Source organism: Pelmatolapia mariae, linkage group LG14, assembly GCF_036321145.2.
Source record: "Pelmatolapia mariae isolate MD_Pm_ZW linkage group LG14, Pm_UMD_F_2, whole genome shotgun sequence".
Taxonomy (NCBI): Eukaryota; Metazoa; Chordata; class Actinopteri; order Cichliformes; family Cichlidae; genus Pelmatolapia; species Pelmatolapia mariae.
In genome coordinates this window covers 7,903,435-7,914,353 of record NC_086239.1, presented here as the reverse complement: position 1 = coordinate 7,914,353, position 10,919 = coordinate 7,903,435, and the positions used below count along the sequence as shown (strand labels likewise).

Genomic DNA, 10,919 nt, shown 5'->3' with positions numbered 1-10,919 from the left:
TAGCATGTAGTAGTAGGAAGGTAGGGTAGGGTAGGAGTAGCATATATAGTTGTAGTTTGGGTTTTGTTTATGCTCAGCGTCCACCAGCATTGTGTTTAGTCTCCATATTTAAAACTTCGGTCGCCCGAACAGGGACTTGAACCCTGGACCCTCAGATTAAAAGTCTGATGCTCTACCGACTGAGCTATCCGGGCTCTGGCAGTGGTAGCTTCGACGTATTTAGTTCTCCATCAAATCTGTAGTTCAGTTTCTAAAAACGAAACTCCCATGGTTAAAAATGCAATAACACCTAGAGTAGTTTTGCAGTTACAAGGATTTATTATTTCCCTTCCTCCCATTTTTTTGTTTAATGCAATCATCTATGCAGTAACTTTTGTTAGTGTTGTGATCACAGACTGTATATAAAAGATGTTAAGTAACCACAATGACCTCAGCAATTGCTTTTTCTGGGGCCTAAGTTTTAATGCTGTGTTCCAGATACCTCAGAAGTCCGACTGCAGAACAGGGAAGTGACATTACTCCTGAGATAAGTCGGAAAAGAAGTCCTTGGATTTTTGTGCTTAGAAACGCAGCTGAAGCACGTTTATGACTAGTGCTTAGACTTTAACAAGTGACAAATACGCAACAGTGGAATAAACAGTAGTTTAAAGTAGTTTAACAGTAGAATAAAGTTTTTACAGTTCTGCTACTGTTTACATTCACTGCTGCCATCTGACTTGAATCATCACCGTGCTTTTTTTTTTTTCCAATCAGTTGTCATGACTGAGGACACAACACGTTGATAATTTAGTGGCTTGTCAAATAAAAGGTAGCCATGATCCAAATATATATATATATATATATATATATATATATATATATATATATATATATATATATATATATATATATATACTGTATATATATATATATATATATATATATATATATAATAACACACGCATATACCTAACTGTGTGGGCATTGGCTATCAACTCATAATCACAACTCTTTAGTTAATTCTGAATAACCTGTTTGTTTAACATATATTCCTTATGTGACCCCTTAAAGTTAATGTATCATGCCCCCAAACCCACAAGATAGGCCCCTTCTAGGTGTAGGTAGTTAGAAGGGTCCCCATTTGGGAGGGTTTAGAGCTAAAGGTGGTTTGCATCTTCTCTGGCTGTAATGCAGTGGCTATGTTATGTAACTACTAGACTGGATCCTGCAGTCTTTAAAAGAAAGGGCCTTCTGTTGCCACTGATGTATGGCATGTAGGATATGATGAATGCAGACGCGGGGAAAATGTTGTTCCCTTATGGGCTCATTGGATCTCAATCCAGTTTGGATCCATGTGCAACCCAAATATTTCGTACAGAGTTTCTTTGTGCATTTACTATGGGCAACTGTGTGTGTGAGTGTAGGGGAAAAAGAAAAAGGTAAACTCTCGCCAGAGACTCAAATGAGGTTTTCCAATTTGGGCAGCAGAATAAAATCCATGCGCCGCTTAATTTCATAATTAGAGATGAAGCTGAACTTAAGGTCAGATCATGTGCCCAAGTTTCTCGTGTAATCATGTTACTGTCTGACTGTTAAAAAGGAGGGAGGGGGGGAAGAAAAGCATTTGGTTTTCTTACATCTTCTGGACACAGAGGAGCCCTCTATCAGAACTGCACTACTCATATAGCATTTTTGTCATAACTCAGTTGTCATGTACATGACAATATATGACGTAAAACCACAGAAACGTTTGTAGGGCAATTTGCCCTGGTAGCCTTTATGAGATTTTTATTAGTATAGAATCCAAAACCAAATCTTATATGTTGTTAAAAGGAAAACAACTAAAAATCTATGTATAAAGCTGATTTTCACTGAGTTTTTATTAGCTGAAAAAAAGATTACATTCACGTCTTTTAATCTTATTATTTATCTGCTCTTTAATTTGCAGCTTACGGTACGATCTGATAAGTCAGTAGCTACAGCCACACTAATGGTTTTGTGAGGCTGCGTCTTATGTCAACTCTCAAAATATATTCTTTCTTAAGGAGAACACAGGAAGTGACAAGTGACTTGTGCCGATGTTAATGCCAGAGGTGCCTCAGCACTTCACTCTGTAACTTTATGTGGTCTGAAGCTTTGTGGCTGAGTTGCTGTGATTCCCAAACACTTCCACTTTGTAATGAATACCACTTAAAGCTGATCCTGGAATATCTAGGAGAGAAGAAATTTCACGAACTGACTTGTCGCAATGCTAGCTTAAATCCAGTGAGCCCTTTACGAATCTTTCTTTAACAAAAAATTACAAACTGCATGAGCAAGTGTTTGATTTTGTGGAACTGAAAACACTTGAATTCAAAGATTATGCAGTGGGGTCCATTTTTTCTCTCCATATTGTGTATTTTAGTTTTGGTGAAAGTAGTGAGCCAACCTATGTTGATCTCCCTGGAGCCATCCGGCTATAGTAACTTGCCTTGCCTCCAGCTCCCTCAAATCAGTGATAACTCAGTCTAACCAATACTCTCTATTTAACTATCTACTGTACTGCTCTAATGATACACAGTAAGGTAGTTAAACCATGATTCACTCCGCGTGGGTTCTTATTACTACCTTTATGTGATCTGTCCTGCTCCCACAGACTGATTCTTTATTGGGACATCTTTGAAAGGTTGTGCATTTACTATGTCGATTACTATTTACAAAAGTAAATGCGATTTGCCTCTTAACAAGATCTCTTGCATAGTAGGAAGACCTGTCTCCCAAAAGTTTGTCTCTACAGCAGTAAGTTTTGACTCTGCACAAACTCTTCAAACTAGACAGGCCAACCCTTCGCACAAGCCAAAGTACAGATTTTTTTTCCTTTGCTGTCTGTTTGGGAGGAAAATGTATTTTCGGTGTGTTTGTGTTGGCTGTCAGTGCAGAGGCAAACAGCGTTGGGTGGGTGTCTTCCTGCTGGTTTGTCTGGAAATAGTCAAATACAAAGTTAGTCTGACCTTTGAGAGCAAACATTTTTTTGTGACTCTTGGTTAACCTCTGAGCACAAACACGATAACAACAACAACAAAAACGTCTTGAAAAAAATGACAAATCGCGTACAGAGCGTGCAAAGCAGTCCTGTGGCCAGTCGGTTATTTTATATGCAGACTGGGGATTAAACCTACCGCACTTATCAGGATTTACTCGGTTTCTTAATATTGCTCTTATGTGACCCCTTTTGTGATGGTAGCTGATTTTAGCCAACTTAAGCTAACTATTTCGATACATTGAACGATACTTTTCCTGTCCAATCACTATATGACGTTATTTAACTATATGGCATGTTGGCACATGATTGCTTTGGTTCAGCAAAAGTGTTGTTGTCTTTGTTTAAACAACCAGGGGCTCACTTTTAGGGTATATAGGATATCTTTAGCTCTTATATCTATCCAACTGCAGTAATTTAAAGGAAGAGAAAAAGAAGGCAGCACTTCATCCATTTGTGTTAGCAGCTGAAAAGGTCACTGTCCCCCTGAGTTGACCCCAGAGGTTCCTGCACCCACTGTATTAGGGAGACACAGTGACTGTGTAGCTTGGCGGAGACCATATTAGGGTGCTCCCTTATAAAGAAAATTGATTTGGGGAAACCCTCTCTGAAGTAATCCCTGGCAAGGTCTGTGCACCGTATAAGGAGACTAGTTTATATGCTGTATATAGGAAATACAGGTATTCGTGTATGACTGTGCAGTAATGTGCAGTTCTTTGGCCACCACAAGAGCAATAAATGATGTGTTTACTACAGAAAATATGTGTATTTTACTCTGAATACTGACTCTTTTTTGCAGAAGAAGAAGAAAAGCAGACCTTTCACACCACTGCTGTGTTTAAAACATGTCGGGAACGCACATGCTCAGTAAACACATGAATGATCAAACAACTGTTTGATCACCTGGGCAGCTCAACTTCTATAATTAAGACAAATGACATACGGACAGACATGCCTTTACCACTTACACAGTTTACCTGCAGTATTTCCAAGAACACAGTTCACAGAGATTATATGGCCTGAAATCGTGTGTTTTGTTTTGTGGAGATAAGATAGATGTTTTCTTTTGTACATGAGTGAAATTTATTAGGGTAATGCCAGTTAAAGTTTAACCATTTCCAGGGCACTGGGTTTATGTGTGGAGCACATGTGACACTCGCATAGTCACTCATTACAGAGATAACCACGCTGTACTCACATGCTGCCTGGCATCTTTAAGCCCTGATTAAACTCCAGGATGGCTGGCATCTTTTTTTTGTTGTTGTTGCTAATTTTATTGTTCCGATTATATCGATTGTAGGAATTCAACCTAGGAAGAGGCTACAACGGAGAAGCCATCCAAATACCCAAACTCCACTTAGCTCACTGTGTTGATTTATGGGTAGGTAGGTATGTGGTTGAAAAGTTGGCTTGAACAGGAAAGGAAGAAACCGAGACGGTGACTAACATGACAAAGTAGTCTGAAAGCAAAATGCAATTGAAAAAGCAGAAGAAAACCAACAGTTTTCATTGTTTTTAACAATGGGATCCTCTCTGCTACAAAGAAGTGTATAGAGCGCTGCAGGGATCATGGTTTTCATAGGTCAGCCTCAAAGTTAGCATTGTCCTGGTTTGTTTGACAAAGGGCTAATTGGTTATTCTCTTAGGCTTTAAGAAATAAAAAGTTATGACACATACATGTTTTATTCAGCAAGATATTTTCCACAAACTTACACCAAGTTTATGATTTCTGGAGAGTGAATACACTCAAAAGAGATAAAACACTGAGTATAGTACAGTTATACAACATCATCACCACTAATTCCCTGAATTCAACATCATGACTTTGAATATCCCACGCAATTTCAGCAGTTTGATTTAAATGGTAAATGGCCTGTATTTGTATAGCGCTTTACTTAGTCCCTTTGGACCCCAAAGCGCTTTACACTACATTCAGTCATCCACCCATTCACACACACATTCACACACTGGTGATGGCAAGCTACATTGTAGCCACAGCTGCCCTGGAGCGCACTGACAGAGGCGAGGCTGCTGGACACTGGCACCACCGGGCCCTCTGACCACCACCAGTAGGCAGTGGGTGAGGTGTCTTGCCCAAGGACACAATGACCAAGACTGTCAGTCGTTGTGTCTTATTTTTACCTCTAACACATGTTACAAGTTATATACACAAGTTACAAGTTATAACACAATATACAAGTTTCATTGTATAACTGGGATATTTACTTGTGTGTTTTATGTGGTAAAACAAGATGTGAAAATGTCATTCATGTACCTGAAATCACATTCAAAACAACAAATGAGTTTGAGAAAAGGGAACAGGAAGTGCAAAATACTAACTTATTTGTCATGGTCCTGGGTTGTGTGACCCAGTGTTTTGAGTTTCATTGTATTTGGTTTTTCATTGTTTATGTTTTGGTCCATTTAATCATCGTTAGCTCCTAGGTCCTCAGTTATAGTTCCTCCTTATTAGATCCTTTTGTGTCTTCACCCCCAGTGTTGGTTCGTGTGTCTAACCTGTCCTGTTTCATGTCTGTGTGGTTGACGTTACCAAGTTCGTGTCATGTCTGCATCTTGTCATGTTCATATGTTAAGTTCTTGTGTTGGCATTACTAGTTAGGATTCAGTTGAGTTTTATTCCAGTTTCGTTTCCTATAACTTCTAATTTATAAGTCTCTCTTTGTGCTCAATGTTTCATCTCCAGTTCCCTTTTCCCTCTGTATGTTCTACAGTGTTCGCGCTCTTCGTCAGTCCACCATGTTAGTCTTAGTCTCTCATGTGTTTCATGTAGTCAAGCTCGTGTCATGTCAGCATCTCGTTATGTTTCCTGTTTTATTTTGAAAGTCTTGTTTCTATGTTCATTGTGCTTAGTGTTATTTTTCCCTGTGCCGTCATGATATTCATTTGTGTTAGCTGTTTTCCCATGTGTTTCCACTTCTCCTGATCACCTCCTGTGTGTATTTAGTCTGTGTGTTTTCATTCTGTCTTTGTTGGGTCATCTGTGTTACCTTCCTCCATGTCTTGTCATAGTTGTCATAGACTTCATAGTTGTCATAGTTACCACAGTCCTCATAGTTTTCCCAGTTTAGGTTCTGGTTTAGTTTTCGCCACTATCCTTGGTGCTTTGTTTTTGGTTTCTTGTAATTTTCCATAATAAAGGCTTGTTTTCCGTTTGAAACTCAAGTCAAGCTCCGCCTCCCTTTGTGTCTGCATTTGGGTCCACAATTCACAGCACACCGGTGTACCCCGCTGTGACATTTTTTTGATACATGCTCAATCATCCAGATAAGGAAATCCTAGAAATTTGATTCAGTTGTCTGGGGCTATTTCAACATCAAATTACTGATAATATATTAATATTGTACTGGTTTTTTTTTTTTATTGACAGCCACGACAAATGATGTAGTCATGTTGACTTAAACATATTTAACCTTACTACTGAACATAAATTCATTATGTAAATTTAAAGTGTTATGTTCAAGGCTTTAGCTAAAGCATTAGCTAAAACATTAGCATTAGCATTCATGCTAATGCTGCCCAAATCAGCCGTTCAATTATCATAAAAGTATTCCAGGTGCAATTATGCTCGGCACTCTAACATCAATATGTTAACAAGTAAACAATTTTCAGTGCTAACACATAGTTTCAGTGTTTATCGTGTTCACAGTCTTAAGTGTGTGTTTTAACCTGCTAACTTTTTCAAATTTGGTTCTACTGGTGGGACTAGATAAAAGGTTAGGACATCATCTGGAGACCGCAACATCTGTTTAGCTCACAAACTAAGCCCAGTTATACAGGCTTAGAGACCAGTTAGCGAATATCTGGCAACCACTGGTCAGTAGGAAAAATGTAAACTCCCCAACCAATTAGTAAGTGATTGCTGCAGGTTGCTGGCAGTCATTAGCATGAAATTGGTTGCAAAGCGCTATATGGTGCTGGACCCGAAATCTCCATGCAATTGCTTTGATTGCTAGCATATTGCAGTGGTTCGCAGTAATGGTTGCAGTGGCAATGCCAAAGTTTTACTTTGAATGCAAACATCCACCACTTAAAAATTTGCGCATTTTAAATTTTCTCTACAGCTAGATCTGGGTGAAAAAATTCTGCATCTCCAATGCCGACATGTCTCTAGGCCTGTGTAACTGAGATCTAACCGTGCCCTCTCTAGAGCTAGACTGGTAACACGTATAATACAATCTAGAGTCTCCAACTAAGTTAAATATAAAGATGTTTTATTTTCTGAAGGTAAAGCCATAATTTTACATTTATTGAGAGGGGAGTAATCATATAAGGACATTCTTGTAGTTTAATTGGGGGAAAAAGAAAACAAGAAAGACAGTGTTATATAATCTCCTCCATTCACATAGCAAAGAATGAAACTCGTGATTCACTGAAAATCAATCAGGGATGTCAGGAATTCACACACACTGCAGTCTCTCAGACTCAGTGTGTCTCTTGCCAACCCATATCTCATGATGTACACACACACACACACACACACACACACACACACACACACACACACACACACACACACACACACACACATCTGATCCCCAAGCGTGATTTGAATTCTTATGAAATCATATTAGCACAGCCTTAGCATTATTGTAAAAAAGACACACTCAAACATAGTACACATTTGCTCAGTTAACTTCTTAAAGGTTTTCACGTGGCAACACAAACGCACACACATGAGCACAGACATGATATTCCCAATCACCCGCATAATCCCTGTCATCCCCATCCCATGACTTCCATTGGTGCAGAGTAGAGTGGGAAGGAAACTGTTCAAGTTAAGTGGTTGCACGTTCAACAGCTCTGCTCATATGACTGCCGTACCTTCAGATATTACTGCAGAAGAAGCAGGAGGAAGTTACAGACAATGAGCCACTGAGGGCCTGAGAGCTTCCTCCAAGAATGCTGATCCAGTGGCTGACAGTCGTTTCAGCTTGTTCCATGAAAACGTTTCAAACGTTTTCAAAGGAAAGGGTTATTGAACAATGGTGTAACAGAATTTGGGGTTACTCATCCATTGTATTAACAAACATACAGTGAAGTGAGGGCAAGGAAGTACCTTCTTACATCTACATATTAGCTGTGCGGGACAAAGTTTAAGGGTCACCTCATTTTTTTCTCTCCTTGCAATTGTTTTGGTTGCTAGGAGGTTGCTCTGGCAGTTTCTATTTGACTTGTCTACAAACTAAGAAGACTGTGAAACGTGCAACACAAATTGGAAAAGAAGATGGTTCTGCCTGGTGAATATTCTTCAAGTTTTATTACGAGTCAGCTACTAGTTAGTGAGTGAGTGCTTGCATATAATCTGGCATCTTCCATGCAAACTATTGGCGATCAGGGTATCCAAAGCAATCACGAGGTGGTTTTTAGCGTGGCAACTCCTTTGTGACTGATTTCGCCTAGCAACTGTGAGCCCCATGCAGGAACCAGGATAGCAGAATTGTGGTTTGGCTCTAGTTACAAGAAATCCTCATTGAATAGGAGTGAATGGAGCTAAAAACCTGCTTCCAGACAAAAAACAATGTCACTGTATTTTAGTTTCAGAAAGATCAAGAAAGATATTGATTGCAAAATTGGCATTTTGGCTAACTTATGCTAATTGGTTGATTAAGGATTTATGACAAGACATGTCCCTTGATCAGTAAAAAATGACAACTACACTAAACATTAAGAGCAGAAGATCAAAACAATAACAGATCTGTAAGAAACATTGACCACAAGTGAATGCCATAAAGGGGTTGTTGACACTGGAATGTCCCTAAAACTTCCACAAAGGTATTTTCCGACAGTTAAACCACAGCAGATGATCTAAAAATGAAACTTTTGATGAAAAAACTTTTTAATGAAACTTATTGTTCTCTCAACCACGAGATGAAAGTGTGATTATTTTTGAATTTTAATTTCACTTAACTTTATTTAAAGATCTCTAGGATCCCTTTCATTCTTGACTATCTCATGATCACTACCTAGTAAGACCAAGAGTGGGAGTTCTCTCTTGTCGAGAAATGTATTTTTTTTTTATACTCATGTTCTTATATTCTTTATCTTCTGTACAGATATTTGATGAATTTAAATTTGATTGCGGCAAAATGTAACTTTTCACTCTTAAAACACATTGACTCCACTAAATCCACATCACATTCAGCGATGAACTGACTAGTGTGTTTGTCTTGGTAGACAAAGGCTGAAAACACTGAAATAAACAATGGAGCTGTTAGTTAAGCAGGTAAGGAGACTAAAAATGCGTCCTGAAATAAGATGTTGTTATCAGCAAAAGCCTCAGCGTCTCGCCTCGGCCAAGACTGAATGCGAGTTAAGTCATTGCAGAATTCGTTAACCACATGAGCAGACAGTGGTGTGCTGCAGGCAGGGTGACACTGATTAGTGGCAGCCAGACGGCAGCGCTGCGGGACACTGTCAGCAGTAGTCTAGAAAAAAAACGGACCATTAACTTTGAACCAATCGTGTCATTTTTCAAAACTTTTCAGTGGTGACATTTTCATTTAAATCATAAAGGAAGTGTAATGGCACTTTTAGAACTGCATCAAATATGTCTGACTTTGGCAAAAAAAAAAAAAAAACCCCAAAGAAAACACAAAAAAACTATGTTTAAATTTTGATATTTCTCAATAGAAGTCTGAAAATAACGCATAACAGCAGAATCTTTGTGCTTTCATTTAGTTTAAACTGTGGCTGCTGTTGTTTCCTACATAAGAAGAATTTAAAGTTTGAGTTAATGTCATTCAGTGCGCTCCACTGCTGGTGATTTTTTAACGGCTGAAGTAACTTAAATTAATTTCTGAATGTCATTAACTATCTCTGCATGTCGACTTTTGGACCATTCATGCTTATTCTTAGCATGTTTCAGGCTTACCTTTACAAAGTATGGGTAACCCTTCATATTATAGCCTATGATTAAGGCCGTAATTCCCCTGTAATTAAAAGGAATTTCAACGACCTCAAAGCACATTGTGTGCTGTCGGTCTTGCGTGCTGAACAATAACATTCAACATTTAGTATTTACTGTTATTTACACTTAATCAGATTATTGTGATGGTCTTATGTATTATGTTGCTCTCTTTTATTTGATATTACATATTAATTATATTTAACTACAGATACTTAATTGTATGCAAGCTAGAGTAAGGGGGTAACAAATCTGGTTTCTACAGGAAACAAATAAATATACTGTTAGTAAATTAAGTACTCCATAATTAATTTTAAGTACTGCATAATTTCTTGGTAATTTTGCACAAAACAAACAATATTTCTCCATTTTACATTATACGTACACTGTACTTTTCAGGGTGGAGGCTGTATTATGAAGCTTAATTTTGCCTAACTTGCAAGTATGTTTCAGGAAAGGAGTGTCTCTTTTCCTGCGAAATACTTAAAACTACTTTTGAAAGTTACATTTGAACAGTGATTGTGAAAGACAAAGAAATTAAATTGGACTTGTCTCTATCATTAGAAGGTCACACAGGACTGCAAATTTTGATGATATTTATTTTTTATTGTGAGCTGTGGGAGGAAACTAGAGTAAACAGAAAGAACCCACGCAGACACAGTGGGAACATGCAAACTCAGAGTCGCCTTATTGTTTTGCAATACACTATATACCTACTGATATTCTAGGGCAGGGCTGTCAAACTCTTTTAAATACCGAACCACATACATCCCACTTTGATCTTAAAGGACCAGTGAAGCGCTCCCTTCTGTCATTGTAAAGAAGATGAACTATGCATTTAATGCCAGAGATATCTTTATATTAGAAAGGAAAGAGCAATTTCAACAGCATGTCTGGATTTCCATGTGATAAAGAAATAGTGCTCTAAGCATGACTTTTTGGCCTTAAATTGTAAAAAAAAAAATGTTCCTCTCTGTGAAAAAACATTTCTATTAA

At 38.2% G+C, this 10,919-nt stretch overlaps 1 non-coding gene across 1 annotated transcript; it reads right to left on the bottom strand.

Moving 5' to 3' along the window:
- Window positions 1-121: 121 nt before the first annotated feature.
- Window positions 122-194, bottom strand: trnak-uuu (transfer RNA lysine (anticodon UUU)). Its single transcript has one exon. It is a non-coding gene; the product is annotated as a tRNA-Lys (tRNA).
- Between the last annotated feature and the right edge of the window lie 10,725 nt (window positions 195-10,919).